The sequence below is a fragment of the Anomaloglossus baeobatrachus genome, chromosome 6 (assembly GCF_048569485.1).
Source record: "Anomaloglossus baeobatrachus isolate aAnoBae1 chromosome 6, aAnoBae1.hap1, whole genome shotgun sequence".
In the NCBI taxonomy this organism is placed as follows: domain Eukaryota; kingdom Metazoa; phylum Chordata; class Amphibia; order Anura; family Aromobatidae; genus Anomaloglossus; species Anomaloglossus baeobatrachus.
Window position 1 is genome coordinate 232,029,617 of NC_134358.1, and position 21,156 is coordinate 232,050,772.

Sequence of the window (21,156 nt, forward strand, 5' to 3'; positions counted from 1 at the left end):
CGGATTACGGATATGAAAAATGGCCCGTATTACACGTGCTTGGTTATCAAGGACGTGTGTTTTAGGCCATAAGCATAGTCTAACAGACATTCTGTCAGTGTATAACTGACAGATCTCATGCACAAAAGTATATACGTATTTCAATGCATTAAAGGGGTTTTCCCATGAACAAATATGATTATAAAGTTTAATTTAATCATTAGAATTTGGCATTTTAACCTTCAACTGGTCAGGTGGGGTTTGCAGCACCCCAGGGAAATTTTGTTCAGCTGGCATTCATTGGAAAATGCTGGTATGAATCATCAATGTATTACATTTTCCAATACTTGTGGGTGTCAAAAATTTGGTATATTCATGTGTAATCAATCACCAATAAGAAAACGATTAAAACAAACGTGATCTTTGCATGTTCTGTAAAAATTAGAGATTTCTAAACACTGGGGTATAGGAAGTCCCACATCACCAGTTGCGTGACAAAAATCCCACCTCACCAGAGGGTTAAGTTTCACAATTGTATTTGTTTTTTTAAATGTTCCTGTTCTAAGATAATCTTCTAAATGTCCCTGCTATGTACTGTGTAATGGTCATGTCTGACCGTACACAGACATGGTCTGATCATACCACACCTCCTGGACAGGGAAGGAAGCAAAATAGTATAAAGATATTACAGCTCGGAGTATTAATAACTGATTCTCTTTGGTAGGTAAAACATTTTTCTGCCTGTTTTTAAAAAATATTTTAAGTCAAACAAAAAATACAGTAATTTGCGTCCGTATACTTTTTTACTTACTTCCTCCCTAGCCTAGGAGATGTGGTATGATCAGACCGTGTCCGTGTACAGTCAGACACAGCCATTACACAGTACATAGTAGGGGCACATTTCTAAGATTATCTCAGCACAGGAACATTTTTTTAAAACACATCCAATTGTGGAATGTGCTATTATTCCGCGTCAGGAACAATCGGACCTATATAAATGTCATGTTATTTAACCCCTGCAGTGAACACCATAAAGAAAAGAAAAAAATGTCAAAAAATGATTTGTTGTTTTTCTTCATACTACCAAATAAAAAGTCGTTTGAAGATAGCAATCTTATCTGTGAAAATGTCATCTACTCCCGCAAAATCAAATCCTATTTAGCTCTGGCAGCAGAAAAAAAAAAAGGTTCAGAATATGGTGAATACAAATATGATTTTTTTCTACAAACCGTCTACCTACCTGAAGAGCATTATCAAGACTACCAAGTCTTATCACTTGCATAGCATCAATTAAAAAAAACTCCTAAATTGCTGGGTTTTGTTCATTTTGCCTGACAAAAAATCGAAAAGAAAGCAATCAAAAATTTTATGTACCTCAAAATTGTACCAATGTAAACTTTAACTCATCCTCAAAAAAAAACCACCTAATATAGCTTTCAAAATTTGACAATGCAAAAAACTTGAAAAAATAAAAATACTGTAATATGTGACAGTAGCAAAACCTAAAAAAACCTCTATAAATCTGGTATCACTGTAATTATACCGACATGAAGAATAAAGTCGTTTAATCACTTACTCTTCTCCTTGAACTATATAAAAAAAAAAATAAAAGCAATTCTTAAAAGGGTTTTTCCCACGAACAATGTTAATTTTAAACTTGGCTTTAATCAATAGATCTTAAAATAATAATAATAATAATAATTTATACAATTGGATGTATATAAAAAATGTTACTGTGTTGAGATAAACTTAAAATAAATATATATATACATTATTATACATAAAATATTATAAATGATATAAATATAATAAATGTGCCCCTGCTATGTACTGGCTGTTTCTGACAGTACAGGAACATGGTCTGATCATACCACAGCTCCTGGGTAGGGAGAAAGTAATAAAGCATACACACATTGCAGCATGGGATAACAAATTATTATTTCTACAAGGTAAAATATAAATTTTATTTATTATCTATTTTTCTATTTTATGTTTTATAAGGGAATAATATCCCAAAGTTCAAAAATTGAGAATATGCCGCCCCACCACCGTGCGGAGCTGCCGCCCCACCACCGTGCGGAGCTGCCGCCCCACCTACACCCCACCTACTGTCTCCTCCCCATAATCCTATAGAATGTAAGCCCGCAAGGGCAGGGCCCTCTTCCCTCTGTACTAGTCTGTCTACTGTAACTTGTATATGTATTTTGTATGTAACCCCCTTCTCATGTACAGCACCATGGAACTAATGGTGCTCTATAAAGAAACAATAATAATAATAATAATAATATTTTCATATTTAAACACACTACAAACAACTAAAGGGGACTTTACACGCTATGATATCGTTAATGTTTTATCATCGGGGTCACGTCGTTAGTGATGCACATCCGGCGTCATTAACGGTATCGCAGCGTGTAACACTTACCAGCGACCTTAAACATCCTCCAAAGTGGTGAAAATCGTTCACCATGGAGAGGTCGTCCTAAAACCAAAAATTGTTAATGGTTGTTTATAGATGTTGTTCCTCATTCCTTGGGCAGCACACATTGCTGTGTGTGACATCGCAGGAGCGAGGAACCCCACCTTACCTGCGTCCTGCCAGCAATGAGGAAGGAAGGAGGTAGGCGGGATGTTCATCCCGCTCATCTCCGCCCCTCCGGTTTGATTGGCCGGCCGCTTAGTGACGTCGCGGTGACGTCGACGTGACGCCGAACGCACCTCCCCCTTGAGGGTGGGATTGTTCGGCAGTCACAGCGATGCCGCTGACCAGATAAGTGCGTGTGACGCTGCCGTAGTGATAATGTTCACTGCGGCAGTGATCACACGATATCGCATGCACGACGGGGGCGGGTGCTTTGCGTACGATATCGCTAGCAATTGCTAGAAATATCGTAGCGTGTAAAGCCCGCTTAACATAAAGTACAAAGTGCCACAAAAAAATCTCAGACTCACAGAGATATGTGAAAGCATTGAAGAGTTATTACCACAAAGTGACACAAATCACATTTGAAAAACTTGCCTGGCCTGGTCAAGAAGGTGAAATCAGGCTGCAGCATTAATGAGCTAAGGAAATACTTGTATCTGTAGCTGAAATAACAATTGATACATGCTAAATTTAAGATATGCAACTGAGCTAAGGGGTAAGTAATGGAAGGCGAATTAAGAGAAGTAAATGAGAATATAATGGGAATAGTAAGTCAACTGCTGTCAGAAATGTTGAAAGGTTATTATCACATGCATGAAAAGTCTGCTCACTAAACAAAATCATTTAAATCTAGTTTTAAGACCATTTTAAAGTTTTTATTGACATAATTCTAATTAAAAATATAGTAAATTTATAAAACAAACTACAAAAAAAAAACTTGTGTTATATGCAATAGCTGTATTTACAGTTCTGCTGTAGTAAACATAGACAGTCTGAAAAGCTTGACTAGTATAAGGAAGTGTTCTAAATTGTTTCTGGACCAGATTACTGAGATTCATTTACCAGAATGCAAATCATCAGAAGTTAAGCCATCTGCAGAATGCAACCGTAAGGTGTCATTAAAGATTGTAACTCAACCTACCACAAAATGACCAATCCCTTTCCCATTGTTTTTTCTGGATTTTAAATGACTGTTGTTGTCAGTTTATTGTCATACAGTACTTTTATCTCGAAGAAGGGAGTGTTCTTATCCTGAATCATCTTGGCAAAGTTGACAATGCGCATGCAAAATGTTTCACGGTTGGGCCTGATAAAAGACAGCACCAACATTCTTGTATAGGTTATATATACAGTTAGGTCCAGAAATATTTGGACAGTGACACAATTTTCGCGAGTTGGGCTCTGCATGTCACCACATTGGATTTGAAATGAAACCTCTACAACAGAATTCAAGTGCAGATTGTAACGTTTAATTTGAAGGTTTGAACAAAAATATCTGATAGAAATTGTAGGAATTGTACACATTTCTTTACAAACACTCCACATTTTAGGAGGTCAAAAGTAATTGGACAAATAAACCAAACCCAAACAAAATATTTTTATTTTCAATATTTTGTTGCGAATCCTTTGGAGGCAATCACTGCCTTAAGTCTGGAACCCATGGACATCACCAAACGCTGGGTTTCCTCCTTCTTAATGCTTTGCCAGTCCTTTACAGCCACAGCCTTCAGGTCTTGCTTGTTTGTGGGTCTTTCCGTCTTAAGTCTGGATTTGAGCAAGTGAAATGCATGCTCAATTGGGTTAAGATCTGGTGATTGACTTGGCCATTGCAGAATGTTCCACTTTTTTGCACTCATGAACTCCTGGGTAGCTTTGGCTGTATGCTTGGGGTCATTGTCCATCTGTACTATGAAGCGCCGTCCGATCAACTTTGCAGCATTTGGCTGAATCTGGGCTGAAAGTATATCCCTGTACACTTCAGAATTCATCCAGCTACTCTTGTCTGCTGTTATGTCATCAATAAACACAAGTGACCCAGTGCCATTGAAAGCCATGCATGCCCATGCCATCACGTTGCCTCCACCATGTTTTACAGAGGATGTGGTGTGCCTTGGATCATGTGCCGTTCCCTTTCTTCTCCAAACTTTTTTCTTCCCATCATTCTGGTACAGGTTGATCTTTGTCTCATCTGTCCATAGAATACTTTTCCAGAACTGAGCTGGCTTCATGAGGTGTTTTTCAGCAAATTTAACTCTGGCCTGTCTATTTTTGGAATTGATGAATGGTTTGCATCTAGATGTGAACCCTTTGTATTTACTTTCATGGAGTCTTCTCTTTACTGTTGACTTAGAGACAGATACACCTACTTCACTGAGAGTGTTCTGGACTTCAGTTGATGTTGTGAACGGGTTCTTCTTCACCAAAGAAAGTATGCAGCGATCATCCACCACTGTTGCCTTCCGTGGACGCCCAGGCCTTTTTGAGTTCCCAAGCTCACCAGTCAATTCCTTTTTTCTCAGAATGTACCCGACTGTTGATTTTGCTACTCCAAGCATGTCTGCTATCTCTCTGATGGATTTTTTCTTTTTTTTCAGCCTCAGGATGTTCTGCTTCACCTCAATTGAGAGTTCCTTAGACCGCATGTTGTCTGGTCACAGCAACAGCTTCCAAATGCAAAACCACACACCTGTAATCAACCCCAGTCCTTTTAACTACTTCATTGATTACAGGTTAACGAGGGAGACGCCTTCAGAGCTAATTGCAGCCCTTAGAGTCCCTTGTCCAATTACTTTTGGTCCCTTGAAAAAGAGGAGGCTATGCATTACAAAGCTATGATTCCTAAACCCTTTCTCCGATTTGGATGTGAAAACTCTCATATTGCAGCTGGGAGTGTGCACTTTCAGCCCATATTATATATATAATTGTATTTCTGAACATGTTATTGTAAACAGCTAAAATAACAAAACTTGTGTCACTGTCCAAATATTTCTGGCCCTGACTGTATATATATAACAGGGTGGTCCAAAAGTAGGTGGACAGTAGGTGTAATAGGGTTATGAAGTGGAAGATTTATCAAACATGGTGTAAAGTGAAACTAACTTAATTGTGTCGCGGGCGGAGGGAACGCGCTCGCCACGCTCAGATCCGGGGCTTCTGCTGCTGCTCGGTGGCTCGAGCAGTGGGCAGGACCCGGGGACTCGAGCAGGGCTCCTCATCCACGAGTGAAAAGGGGGTGGTTTGTTTGGGAGGATAGTTCGTGACACCACCCACGGGTCGTGGTATTAATAGGCACCACCGCTGCTGGTGACGGGGATCCCGGGAGCGATGGTAGAGAGCAGCTAGGATGTTGTCCCCTCCGTGGGTAGGTGATGGTGATCCCGGGGCCCGGTGGTGTAACGGGGAGGCTGGATGGCTGGGGTGCAGGGTTGCAGGGGCAGCGCGGTGCGGTGCCGGATGGCACTGGTGTACTAACTCAGGCAGTCAATGACAGAGTCTCTGGTAAACCAAACAGCTGGATGGATGGGTCCCGCAGCCGGCTGCAGTGTTTGTGCTCTCTCCCCGGACAGTGTGATGGTAGCTGTCTTTCCCTGCACCTTCTTAGAATGTTCTGACTCCTGTGGTTGCCCACCAGTAGTCCGTTCCCCGGCGTATAGGTGCCGAAGGAGCCCGTTTTGCCCGCAGGCACTGGCCCTTGGATTTCTAGCCTATGGCGGTGGCTGCATATCCTCACGGTGTGGACTGTTGCTTTCTGTCGGGTCGGATTTGACCATTGTCGGCGGCTCCAAGCCTAGTCGGGGTCCAATGGCCCTGCCTATGTGCTTAGCTTCACTCCACTCCCCGGTTCGGTACTGGCGGGCCACCGCCCGACCCCGGTCCTACGGTTCTACAGAGGTCCACTAACTCCTGCAGATGGCCACCACCATCTGCCAACCTTGCTGTTTGTGTCTGGGCCCCTACCCAGACACCGACAGTTCCTACTCCTCACACTTTCACCTCCAAAACGAATCTGACACTTTTCCCGCCTCCACACCTGTGAACTCCTCGGTTGGTGGGGCCAACCACCTGGCTCCGCCCCACCTGGTGTGGACATCAGGCCCTGGAGGGAGGCAACAAGGGTTTTTGTTTGACTGGTGTGACTATCCAGGGGAGGGGGTGTGTATGGTGTTATGTCTGTGACTACCTGGCTAGTCCAGGGCGTCACATTCCCAATTGGTGAAATGCAGACCGTCCGCGGGCTGCCCGTCCATCACCAGTTTTATTTTTCTATAAAATATAAATTAACATGTAAAACGTTTAACGCAAGCATACTTTTAGTTCTTTCCTTACGGGAGGCATAGCACTTTAACGTTTCAAACATTAATAAAACATTTTTAATAATAACGGACGAGTTCATGTTCATCTGCTTCCCCACCCAAGCAACATAAACCTTGATGCTGCCCCTAAGAAACGGGCAGCACCCCTCTTCCCCAGTCCGGAAGCAGGAACTCGGTTCCAGGTCGCCCAAGCAGGAACGGGTACGGGTACAGTGTCTCGCACCCGGCTGTCCCCCTGGACGTGGGGCCCCCTGACCCCCAGAGGATGGCCACCGGTCCTGGTGGTGGCCGGACCCCAGCCTGCTCTGCTGCGGGTCCTTCCTCCAATCTGCCTCTCCGGAGGCGGTAATGGAAAACAGCCTAACAAACTATTTACAAGGCCACAAGTTCGTGGTTGGCTTGCAAGTTCTCAGCCTTGTCTCTTAAAGGGCTAGCGGAAAACACATAGGGTCCCTACGGGGACAACTTGTTGGCAACGGCCGGTATAATCAACTTGCTGATAATTAGGTGACAAACTCAGTTGATTGGTGTTCATTCATTTAACGGAAACACGGTGCTGGGGGTCCCAACGGGGACAACTGGGTTGCAACGGAGGACCGCTGCCACTATTTGAGGTCGCCATCGTCGTTCGCTTCCTCCGGATCCATCTTGGGACTGTACGGCAGAGGAGGCGACCGGGGCTGTTCGAGATCACTGCGGCTCACCCTTCTTTGGACGTCCAGGGCGAACCAGCCTCTCTCTCCCAGGTGGCAGGTGTAGGTGACCAACTCACCAGCACGTAGGTCACTCTCCGGATGTCCCAGGGGCAGCTGGCTGTGCACATCTCGCCAGGCTTGGCTCATAAATAAACCCCCATCCACGCCAGGGGCAGAACTGCTGGACTTGGCCTTCAAAGGTCGGGCCCCGTGCCTCGGGAGGGGCTTTTCGGAGAGCGTCCTTGGCCTCAATAGTGCGTGCCAATGTAGCAGCCTTTTCCTTCTCCCGGGCCTCTATCTCCCGGCCAATCGGGTTCAGCTGCCGCTCCCAACATGGCGGCTCCTTTAGCGTGGGGGTCAGGCCCAGCAGGCACCCCCCGATGCGGGCCACGACCGGCACCATCTGGGTTGGGGAGCACCGCTGTATCGCGGCGTGCATTGCTGCCCTGCAGCGGCAACCCTCCGCAGCTTCAGCCGAGGCCTGGAGCTTGGGGGCGGTCAGTGTCACCTTTCGGGCCTGAGACGGGCCATCGTCCACCTCTGTGCTGGCCGGGCGGACTGCCGGGGCCTCTTCGGGTGCGGCCGCCTCTGAGTCGGATGGCTCCCTTCGGGGATCAGGCACCTTCCAAGGGAGCGGGGTCGGTGCTGGCCGGGCAAGCTGTTGTTCGCGGGCAGCGCCTGCGGGTGTATCTTCGCGGGCGGGGATGATGTCATCTGTTGCCGGGTTTGGGAGCAACTGTCCGACCAGCGGGGTGGCGACGACCAATGCGGGCAGCGGGGGACGCAGCAGGCTGAGCGAGGGCAGACCGGGCCCCTCAGCCGCAGCGACCGGTCCCTCCGGGACACAGGGGCGTGGGTCACTCACCCGCTCCTCCGACTCTGCTTCCACCTCACGGGCCCGCACGGCCACCACCACTTCCACCATTCCAGCCTCCCATTCTTGCATGAGGAGCTGGAGCCGGGTCTGCAGCCTGCGGCTTAATTGTGCCACCCGGGCTTCCACCCACGCCGCTGTTACGGGCATGGGCCTGCTGTACGGAATGGACATCCTGCTTGCTCGGCCTCCAGGAGCGGGAAGGTTTTAGGGTCCTGGCGTCCCTGCTTCTTATGCCCTCGGTTACATCAGGCAGGCCTTCACCCGCCCCCCCTTGGTTCTTTTTAGCACTTCTTCTTTGGGGGCGGGGCTTCACTTTTGGGATAAATCTCCCCCAAATCTGTTTTCTTTTCAGATAATTCAGATAACCCATAATGGCAAATAATTTAAATACAGATCAAAGAAAATGGATTTTAAAAGAGTATTGGAAATCTCAAAATGCTGAAACTGTTAGAGCAAATTGGGCTGAAACATTTGGTACTCAAGCCCCAAAGAGACAAACCATTTACAGCATTCGTGACAAATTCGATGCCACTGGCTCAATCCTTAATGCTCCAAAAACTGGTCGACCCAAAACAGCCTGTACAGGAAATAATAAACAACTTGTTGCTGAAACATTTGTTCAGAGTCCAAAAAAGTTCAGAGAGTCTCTTAAAGCCTGCTTTACATGCTACAAGATATCTTACGATGTGTCGGCGGGGTCACGTCGTAAGTGACGCACATCCGGCATCGTAAGGTATGTTGTAGCGTGTGACAGCGACGTGCAATTGCGATTGAACGAAAAAACGTTCATCGCATGCACATCGTTCATTCCTGATGAATTGAACGTCAGATTGTTCATCGTACACGGGGTAGCACACATCGCAGTGTGTGACACCCCGGGAACGATGAACAGATCTCACCTGCCTCCTGTGGCTCCCGACCCACAATGCGGAAGAAAAGAGGTGGGCAGTATGTTTACGTCCCGCTCAGCTCCGCCCCTCCGCTTCTATTGGCCGGCTGCCGCGTGACGTCGATGTGACGCCAAACGTTCCTCCCACTCCAGGAAGTGGACGTTCGCCGCCCACATCGAGGTCGTATGGAAGGTAAGTATGTGTGACGGGGGTTAATCGTTTGTGCAGCACGTTCAACAAATTGAACGTGCTGCACATACGAGGTGGCGTTGCAAATCGCATACGATATCGTATGCGAAATTGCAACGTGTAAAGCAGGCTTTAGAATTGGGAATTTCACAAGCTTCTATCATGCGAATCCTGAAATCTATTGGGTGGAAAGCTTATCGTTCACGTCTAATTCATGGTTTATTGAAGGATGATCCAGACAGGTGGCTGCAATTTTGTGAGATTATGCTTAACGAAATTGAAGAAAATCCAGTAATTTTAGATAACATTGTGTGGAGTGATGACGCTTCTTTCAAATTATCTGGCCATATTAACAGACATAATTGTATTTACTCATATAATGAGAACATGCATTTAACATTAGAGCAACAACTAAGTGATCCTGGTGTCAATGTTTGGGGTGGTATTTCAAGTTTTGGTGTTTTAAGCCTGCTTTACACGTTGCAATTTCGCATACGATTTCGTATGCGATTTGCAATGCCCCCATCGTATATGTGGCACGTTCAATTTGTTGAACGTGCCACACAAACGATTAAACCCCATCACACGTACTTACCCGTCCACACGACCTCGCTGTGGGCGGCGAACGTCCACTTCCTGGAATGGAAGGGACGTTCGGCGTCACAGCGACGTCACGCGGCAGCGGCCAATAGAAGCGGAGGGGCGGAGCTGAGCGGGACGTAAACATCCCACCCACCTCCTTCCTTCCGCATTATTGGCGGCAGCCGCGGGAGGCAGGTAAAGTTCTGTTCAATGTTCCCGGGGTGTCACACACTGCTATGTGTGCTGCCTCGGGAACATTGAACAACCACCCGTTCAGTTCTAGAGAAAGATACGATATGTATGCGATGAACGTTTTAACGTTCAATCGCAATCGCACGTACCTGTCACACACTGCAATGTAACTTACAATGCCGGATGTGCGTCACTTACGACGTGACCCCGCCGACCCATTGTAAGATATATTGCAGCGTGTAAAGCGGGCTTAAGGACCAATATTTTTTGATGGAATAGTCACAGGAGATAAGAATCTTGAAATTCTAATGAATCAAGTTGTTCCCCAGTTACAGCAACAGCCTAAATTCAAATGACCTTTATTTCCAACACGATGGGGCCCCTCCACATTATTCAAGAGTAGCCCGCAAGTATCTTGATGAAACATTTCCTAATAATGGATTGACCGAAAAGGCCCACTTGATTGGCCGGCACGTTCACCAGACATGACCCCAATGGATTTTTTCTTTTGGGGAGTACTCAAGGACAAAGTTTATAGTCGAAAACCAAAAAGTGTCAGTGATTTGAAAAATTACATAAGAGATGCATTTCAAGAAATTAATACCCAAAGAGACTTGCGCAAATGTGCCACCCCTGCAGTCATCGAACCGCTCGGATCCGGGAAGGGGCGTCTGCTGTGGCTCGAGAGTCTCTGAACCCGGGGGCCTGGGCCACTGGAAAGTAGAGGGGGGCTATTTACAGGGGATAAGAGTTTGTGATGCCACCCGTGGTTCGCGGTAAGGGGAGTACCGCCACTGCCGATGGGAGTACCCGGGAGAGATGGAGTGGGGCAGTCTGATGACGCTCCCTCCATGGTTAGGGGAGGTCCCGGGACTCTGGATGGGGAGGCAGGTTTGAGAGTTTGGGAGGAAGGGAGCAGGGTACTCACTGCTGGTGGTCGTGGTGCTGGATGATGTTTTGTAAAGTCATTACACACACGCTGCAAGTGAACCAAAAGTCCCAGTGCACCACTGCTGCTTGGCAAGGGGGACCATGTCCAGGTATCCGCTCCCAAAAGTATTGCTTTGCTGTGCCCAATCTCGTCCGACTTCTCGGGAGCTTCAACTCCCCAGCCCCTCACACTATGAGGGCTACTACTTCCCTTTTCCTGAGAGCTCCAACCCCCAGTTTCCTCTCCCTTTGAGAGTTTCTACTCCACTTCCTCTCCCTTTGCTCCCGTAGAGCCGACTGCTCTGTCACCTCCCACCAGTCTGCCTGACCCCTAGGTGGGCGGCCCTTTATTAGCTAGACCTACCCACTGGTTTGTCTGTCCAGTCCTGGTGTGAGTGTGGATTGGGATTTGAATGCGGTTGGAAGCAATACCATAGGGTGGAACCTGAAACCAAGGGAGGGTAGGCCCTGCGTCCCTTGGAGGGGGTGCAGTTCCCTGTGGCACCCTGAAATGCTCAGGGGCGCCACATTCCCCCTTGGTTAACGTAGCTCGTCCCCGAGCTTCAGGACACACTGAGGTTTATTAAAACTGCTCCTATGAGGAGAAAAAGGGGTAACATTTTTAATAAACAATTTCTCATCCCTCACAGGGGAGGCACATTGTTAAACGTTGCAAAAGAAAAATCACAGAGTCCACATTCCCAATGTCCCGGATCCCTTCAACCTGCCACCCAAAAACACCTGGACCCACCGCTTCCTACTTGGGTCCGTGAAAAGGATAAAGTTCGGACAGAAACAACAACAGTCAACAATATTAAGCAACAGCTGCTAGGGCAGCCTCCTCTTACAGCTTTCCTTCCCTCAACCCACCACCCCAACCACACGGATCCCCAGTGCCACCTTCACTCATGGTGCTGCACTGCCCTGAGTTCCTTGTAGTTGTACATGGTGACGGGTGGAGCTGCTTTCAGTCCTTCAGACAAACTTGGTAACCCTGTAACGCCGTTACCCTCTGCACCATCCTCCTCCAAGGGCCTCTGGTACCACCTCCTCGTGGCACACCTCTCCGGGCCCTGATGGCCTTTTTATTTTTAACAAAGCAGTATAAGAAGGTTCATTGAGGATGGCGCCTCATGAAATATTAACTCCTTTGCCACCCTCCACCTGGTGGTCCAGATGACCTTCTCCAATTAACACGGAAAGGTTCAACAAGGGCAACAAGTACTGGAACAGTCATTCTTTAACTTGTAACAGTAGAACAGTTAAACATTTGAGTAGCTTACTGTAGTTGTGCTACCATGGTTGCATAGGGCTGTTAGGTTCGCTCGACCCTCTGGGACCAGCAATCCAGGAACATCCACAGCACATCCCGGGGGTCGGGTCCACAAGCGGGAATGGAGGCGGTGTAGTCGGCGGTGTTGAAAATTCAGGGAGCCGGACTGGCTGGTGCTCCACAACCAGATTGGAGACAGGTTCCAGCTCCGGGCAGGCCAGTAAGGTCGAGGGTGTTTGCGTTCCCATCTCCCGATGCTGCTCTGCGTGTACGGCCTGGTTCTCATGGGCCCACACTGTTACCACCATTCTCCATACCTTCGCTTTCCAGTCCACCACCTGTTGAAGGGACTGTACTCGCACCCGGACACAGAACCGGGCTAGTTCTCGTTCTAGACAGGCAGCGATCCCTGGTACAGGACGACTGGATTCCTGTTCCGCTGGCGCAGACATTTTGCCGTTGCAGGGTTGCTAACCCTTGCGCCTCCATCTTCCTGCTCCCCCTTGGTTGTCGTCAGCAATCACTCTAGCACAGGGGATCACTTGGAACTTCTGGTTCCGACTGTGGAGACACGGGGCTCAGTGGGTGCTCTTGTCCACTGAACCAGCCACCTTTAGAAAGACAGTGTGGCTCAGGGGTCATCCCAACTGAACGCCGGCCTCCTTAACCATGGGCGTAACACTACTGAGACAACACAGGGTGAGGGAACCACAATAATTGGACTTTATTGGATCCCCAAACAATTAACGGCACATAACATATAACCAGCAAAACACACAAATGTAACAGGCAACAGGGTCTCACCCTTCCGCTGGCTCACTAGGGATTTAGAATGTCCATGCCTCAGATGTTCCAGGGCTAATTACTCCAATCCAGCAGCACCCCGCTTTCGGCGGGCACCCACCGTGACTGGAATAATGCCAGATTTAGGAAGCTGGCTGAGGTCTGCAAAGTCTGTACCAGGTGACCGATTTGTCCCAACCTGGCTTTTCTCCTTAAGTAGTCTCTGGTTTGATGATATAATCCTGGCAGCCAGAGTCGAAATCCCTAGACTGTGGATATGGTCTCTAATCGGAACCGGAGTTCCTAGATTGAAGCCACAGGGTATCCTGATCCTCTAATCAGCTCCTAAGAGCTTAGACTGGATCCATCAGCATCCATCAGCAACCACCTGGTGGCTTAAAAAAATCCCTTTTATAGCCACAGCCTTCCACTTGGATACACTGCGTCCTCATCGATTGGTTTGACAAGATCGCCTCTCCCATTGGATGAATCTCAAGCTGCATGGACAATGTTCATCCAAATGATGTCTACAGAAAGACTGAGGGTATACATGTAGTATGGAATGCACAGACTAGACAATGACTACTAAGGTAATTACTAGAGTTGAGCGCGGTTCGCGGTTCACGGTTCGAGGTTCTCCAGTTCTAAGCTCGAGTGATTTTGGGGGCTGTTCGAGATCGAACTAGAACTCGAGCTTTTTGAAAAAGCTCGATAGTTCTATATACGTTCGAGAACGGTTCTAGCAGCAAAAAGCAGGGCTTTTTACAGCTACAGTGTGCAGGAGCCATCGCTGGCAGCCTGCCACAAGCTGGTAACCAAGATAAACATCGGGTATCCAAGCAAAGCGCTTTGGTTAGTAACCCGATGCTTATCTTAGTTACGTGCAGGAAGCCCACACTTCCCCGCTCAGCTCGCTCCACCCCCTCCTGCCCGCGGCATGTACACATACACACACACACACACACACACACACATGGTCCCGCTCGGCTTACCTGCGGTGATGAAGTCCCGCCATCCCGACCTCAGCGCTGTCACTGTCCTCCATGGCCGCCGCTTGTCACATCACCTCTCGCTTCCGACCCGAGACTGACTAGCGGTGACGTCACGGGCCTCTCGCGATACTTGGTGTGAAGGCGCCGGTCATTGAACTCAGTGACAGGTGCTGTCAGTGTGCTGGAGATCAGCGCAGGTAATGTACCTCGCTGACAGCAGCACTTGTCATCCCCTGCAGTGACCTGGGCTGACCCATTGATGTTAGCTCAGGTCACTGCACTGCTCTCCCAGCCAATGGGGAACATCCTGCTCTTCATTGACTGGGACAGTGTGGATCGTCATGGCAACCCCTTGGATTACAGCAGACCTGGATTTGTTTTTCATTCTAATAAATTGGTTAAAGAGGGAATGTTTTGGGGAGTGTTTTTTCAAATAAAAATGTGTTTGTCGTCTATTTTTTTTATTACTGACTGGGTTGGTGATGTCGGGTATCTGATAGACGCCTGACCTCACCAACCCCAGGGCTTGATGCCAGGTGACATTACACATCTGGTATTAACCCCATATATTACCCCGTTTGCCACCGCACCAGGGCGCGGGATGAGCTGGGGCGAAGCACCAGGATTGGCGCATCTAATGGATGCGCCACTTCTGGGGCGGCTGCGGCCTGCTATTTTTAGGCTGGGGAGAGTCCAATAACCATGGACCTCCCTAGTCTGAGAATATCAGGCCCCAGCTGTCTGCTTTACCTTGGCTGGTGATCCAATTTTGGGGTACCTCTACGTGTTTTTTTTTATAATTATTTATTTAATTTAAAATAACAGCGTGGGGTGCCCTCAGTTTTGGATTACCAGCTAAAGTGAGGTTGCCAGCTGTGGTCTGCAGGCTGGAGCCGTCTGCTTTACCCTAGCTGGCTACAAAACTAGGGGGAACCCTACGTCATTTTTTTTTTCATTTTTTTGGCTAAATACAAAGCTAAGCACCCCTTAGTGCCACATGAAAGGCAACAAAGGGTGCTCCACTTTTTCTCCACTTTTTCTCCATTTTTTCTCCACATTTTCTACATTTTTTCTCCACTTTTTCTACATTTTTTTCTCCATTTTTCTCCACTTTTTCTCCACTTTTTCTCCACTTTTTCTCCATTTTTTTCTCCATTTTTTTCTACATTTTTTCTCCACTTTTTCTACATTTTTTTCTCCATTTTTTATCCACTTTTTCTCCACTTTTTCTCCATTTTTTTCTCCATTTTTTCTCCACTTATTCTCCACTTTTTCTCCACTTTTTCTCCAATTTTTCTCCACTTTTTCCTCCACTTTTTCTCCACTTTTTCTCCACTTTTTCTCCACTTTTTCCTCCATTTTTTCCTCCACTTTTTCTCCACTTTTTCTCCACTTTTTCTCCACTTTTTCTCCACTTTTTCCTCCACTTTTTCTCCACTTTTTCTCCACTTTTTCTCCATTTTTTTCTCCACTTTTTCTCCATTTTTTCTCCACTCTTTCTCCATTTTTTTCTCCATTTTTTTCTCCATTTTTTCTCCACTTTTTCTACATTTTTTTCTCCATTTTTTCTCCACTTTTTCTCCACTTTTTCTCCATTTTTTTCTCCATTTTTTCTCCATTTTTTCTCCACTTTTTCTCCACTTTTTCTCCATTTTTTTCTCCATTTTTTCTCCATTTTTTCTCCACTTTTTCTCCACTTTTTCTCCATTTTTTCTCCACTTTTTCTCCACTTTTTCTCTACTTTTTCCTCCACTTTTTCTCCACTTTTTCTCCACTTTTTCTCCACTTTTTCTTCATTTTTTCCAACAGTTTTTCTCCACTTTTTCTCCACTTTTTCTCCACTTTTTCTCCACTTTTTCTCCACTTTTTCCTCCACTTTTTCTCCACTTTTTCTCCACTTTTTCTCCATTTTTTTCTCCACTTTTTCTCCACTTTTTCTCCACTTTTTCTCCATTTTTTTTCTCCACTTTTTCTCCACTTTTTCTCCACTTTTTCTCCATTTTTTCTCCATTTTTTCTCCACTTTTTCTCCACTTTTTCTCCACTTTTTCTCCATTTTTTTCTCCACTTTTTCTCCACTTTTTTTCCACTTTTTCTCCACTTTTTCTCCACTTTTTCTCCATTTTTTTCTCCACTTTTTCTCCACTTTTTCTCCACTTTTTCTCCACTTTTTCCTCCACTTTTTCTCCACTTTTTCTCCACTTTTTCTCCACTTTTTCTCCATTTTTTTCTCCACTTTTTCTCCACTTTTTCCCCACTTTTTCTCCACTTTTTCTCCACTTTTTCTCCATTTTTTTTCTCCACTTTTTCTCCACTTTTTCTCCACCTTTTCTCCACTTTTTCTCCATTTTTTTCTCCATTTTTTTCTCCACTTTTTCTCCACATTTTCTCCATTTTTTCTCCACTTTTTCTCCACTTTTTCTCCACTTTTTCTCCACTTTTTCTCCATTTTTTTCTCCACTTTTTCTCCACTTTTTCTCCACTTTTTCTCCACTTATTCTCCACTTATTCTCCACTTTTTCTCCACTTTTTCTCCACTTTTTCTCCATTTTTTTCTCCACTTTTTCTCCACTTTTTCTCCATTTTTTTCTCCATTTTTTCTCCACTTTTTCTCCACTTTTTCTCCACTTTTTCCTGCACTTTTTCTCCACTTTTTCTCCACTTTTTCTCCACTTATTCTCCAATTTTTCTCCATTTTATTCTCCACTTTTTCTAAACTTATTCTCCACTTTTTCTCCATTTTATTCTTCACTTTTTCTCCATTTTTTTCTCCACTTTTTCTCCACTTATTCTCCACTTTTTCTCCATTATATTCTCCACTTTTTCTTCACTTTTTCTCCACTTTTTCTCCCTTTTTTCTCCATTTTTTCTCCATTTTTTCTCCACTTATTCTCCACTTTTTCTCCATTTTTTTCTCCACTTTTTCTCCACTTTTTCTCCACTTTTTCTCCATTTTTTTCTCCATTTTTTCTCCACTTTTTCTCCATTTTTTTCTATACTTTTTCTCCACCTTTTCTTCATTTTTTTCTCCACTTTTTCTCCACTTTTTCTCCACTTTTTCTCCATTTTTTTCTCCACTTTTTCTCCACTTTTTCTCAATTTTCTTCTCCACTTTTTCTCCACTTTTTCTCCACTTTTTCTCCATTTTTTTCTCCACTTTTTCTCCACTTTTTCTCCACTTTTTCTCCATTTTTTTCTCCACTTTTTCTCCACTTTTTCTCCACTTTTTCTCCATTTTTTTCTCCACTTTTTCTCCACTTTTTCTCCACTTTTTCTCCATTTTTTTCTCCATTTTTTCTCCACTTTTTCTACATTTTTTCTCCACTTTTTCTCCACTTTTTCTCCATTTTTTTCTTCATTTTTTCTCCACTTTTTCTCCACTTTTTCTCCACTTTTTCTCCACTTTTTCTCCACTTTTTCCTCCACTTTTTCTCCACTTTTTCTCCACTTATTCTCCACTTTTTCTCCATTTTATTCTCCACTTTTTTTTCCATTTTATTCTCTACTTTTTCTCCACTTTTTCTCCACTTTTTCTCCACTTTTTCTCCACTTTTTCTCCACTTTTTCCTCCACTTTTTCTCCACTTTTTCTCCACTTATTCTCCACTTTTTCTCCATTTTATTCTCCACTTTTTTTCCATTTTATTCTCTACTTTTTCTCCACTTATTCTCCACTTTTTCTCCATTTTATTGTCCACTTTTTCTCCATTTTATTCTCCACTTTTTCTCCACTTTTTCTCCACTTTTTCTCCATTTTTTCTCCATTTTTTCTCCACTTATTCTCCACTTTTTCTCCACTTCTTCTCCATTTTTTCTCCATTTTTTCTCCACTTTTTCTCCATTTTTTCTCTACTTTTTCTCCACTTTTTCTCCACTTTTTCTCCATTTTTTTCTCCACTTTTTCTCCACTCTTTCTCCACTTTTTCTCCATTTTTTTCTCCACTTTTTCTCCACTTTTTCTCCATTTTTTTCTCCACTTTTTCTTCACTTTTTCTCCACTTTTTCTCCACTTTTTCTCCATTTTTTCTCCACTTTTTCTCCACTTTTTCTCCATTTTTTTCTCCACTTTTTCTCCACTTTTTCTCCACTTTTTCTCCATTTTTTTTCTCCACTTTTTCTCCACTTTTTCTCCACTTTTTCTCCATTTTTTTCTCCATTTTTTCTCCACTTTTTCTCCATTTTTTCTCCACTTTTTCTCCACTTTTTCTCCATTTTTTCTCCATTTTTTCTCCACTTTTTCTCCATTTTTTCTCCACTTTTTCTCCATTTTTTTCTCCACTTTTTCTCCACTTTTTCCCCACTTTTTCTCCACTTTTTCTCCACTTTTTCTCCATTTTTTTTCTCCACTTTTTCTCCACTTTTTCTCCACCTTTTCTCCACTTTTTCTCCATTTTTTTCTCCACTTTTTCTCCACATTTTCTCCATTTTTTCTCCACTTTTTCTCCACTTTTTCTCCACTTTTTCTACACTTTTTCTCCATTTTTTTCTCCACTTTTTCTCCACTTTTTCTCCACTTTTTCTCCACTTATTCTCCACTTATTCTCCACTTTTTCTCCACTTTTTCTCCACTTTTTCTCCACTTTTTCTCCACTTTTTCTCCACTTTTTCCTCCACTTTTTCTCCACTTTTTCTCCACTTATTCTCCAATTTCTCTCCATTTTATTCTCCACTTTTTCTCCACTTATTCTCCACTTTTTCTCCATTTTATTCTCCACTTTTTCTCCATTTTTTTCTCCACTTTTTCTCCACTTATTCTCCACTTTTTCTCCATTATATTCTCCACTTTTTCTTCACTTTTTCTCCACTTTTTCTCCCTTTTTTCTCCATTTTTTCTCCATTTTTTCTCCACTTATTCTCCACTTTTTCTCCATTTTTTTCTCCACTTTTTCTCCACTTTTTCTCCACTTTTTCTCCATTTTTTTCTCCATTTTTTCTTCACTTTTTCTCCATTTTTTTCTATACTTTTTCTCCACCTTTTCTTCATTTTTTTCTCCACTTTTTCTCCACTTTTTCTCCACTTTTTCTCCATTTTTTTCTCCACTTTTTCTCCATTTTTTTCCCCACTTTTTCTCCACTTTTTCTCCACTTTTTCTCCATTTTTTTCTCCACTTTTTCTCCACTTTTTCTCCACTTTTTCTCCATTTTTTTCTCCACTTTTTCTCCACTTTTTCTCCACTTTTTCTCCATTTTTTTCTCCACTTTTTCTCCACTTTTTCTCCACTTTTTCTCCACTTTTTCTCCATTTTCTTCTCCATTTTTTCTCCACTTTTTCTCCATTTTTTCTCTACTTTTTCTCCACTTTTTCTCCATTTTTTTCTCCATTTTTTCTCCACTTTTTCTCAATTTTTTCTCCACTTTTTCTCCACTTTTTCTCCATTATTTTCTCCACTTTTTCTCCACTTTTTCTCCACTTTTTCTCCACTTATTCTCCACTTTTTCTCCACTTTTTCTCCATTTTTTTCTTCATTTTTTCTCCACTTTTTTCTCCACTTTTTCTCCACTTTTTCTCCACTTTTTCTCCACTTTTTCCTCCACTTTTTCTTCACTTTTTCTCCACTTATTCTCCACTTTTTCTCCATTTTATTCTCCACTTTTTTTCCATTTTATTCTCTACTTTTTCTCCACTTATTCTCCACTTTTTCTCCATTTTATTGTCCACTTTTTCTCCATTTTATTCTCCACTTTTTCTCCATTTTATTCTCCACTTTTTCTCCATTATATTCTCCACTTTTTCTCCACTTTTTCTCCACTTTTTCTCCATTTTTTCTCCATTTTTTCTCAATTTTTTCTCCACTTATTCTCCACTTTTTCTCCACCTTTTCTCCATTTTTTTCTCCACTTTTTCTCCACTTTTTCTCCATTTTTTTCTCCATTTTTTCTCCACTTTTTCTCCATTTTTTCTCTACTTTTTCTCCACTTTTTCTCCACTTTTTCTCCACTTTTTCTCCATTTTTTTCTCCACTTTTTCTCCACTTTTTCTCCACTTTTTCTCCATTTTTTTCTCCACTTTTTCTCCACTTTTTCTCCATTTTTTTCTCCAGTTTTTCTTCACTTTTTCTCCACTTTTTCTCCACTTTTTCTCCATTTTTTCTCCACTTTTTCTCCATTTTTTCTCCATTTTTTTCTCCACTTTTTCTCCACTTTTTCTCCACTTTTTCTCCACTTTTTCTCCACTTTTTCTCCATTTTTTTCTCCATTTTTTCTCCACTTTTTCTCCATTTTTTCTCCACTTTTTCTCCACTTTTTCTCCATTTTTTCTCCATTTTTTCTCCACTTTTTCTCCACTTTTTCTCCACTTTTTCTCCACTTTTTCTCCACTTTTTCTCCACTTTTTCCTCCACTTTTTCTCCACTTTTTCTCCACTTATTCTCCACTTTTTCTCCATTTTATTCTCCACTTTTTTTCCATTTTATTCTCTACTTTTTCTCCACTTATTCTCCACTTTTTCTCCATTTTATTCTCCACTTTTTCTCCATTTTATTCTCCACTTTTTCTCCATTTTATTCTCCACTTTTTCTCCATTATATTCTCCACTTTTTCTCCACTTTTTCTCCATTTTTTCTCCATTTTTTCTCCATTTTTTCTCCACTTATTCTCCACTTTTTCTCCACCTTTTCTCCATTTTTTTCTCCACTTTTTCTCCACTTTTTCTCCATTTTTTTCTCCATTTTTTCTCCACTTTTTCTCCATTTTTTCTCTACTTTTTCTCCACTTTTTCTCCACTTTTTCTCCACTTTTTCTCCATTTTTTTCTCCACTTTTTCTCCACTTTTTCTCCACTTTTTCTCCACTTTTTCTCCATTTTTTTCTCCATTTTTTCTCCATTTTTTCTCCACTTTTTCTCCACTTTTTCTCCATTTTTTCTCCACTTTTTCTCCACTTTTTCTCCACTTTTTCCTCCACTTTTTCTCCACTTTTTCTCCACTTTTTCTCCACTTTTTCTTCATTTTTTCCAACAGTTTTTCTCCACTTTTTCTCCACTTTTTCTCCACTTTTTCTCCACTTTTTCTCCACTTTTTCCTCCACTTTTTCTCCACTT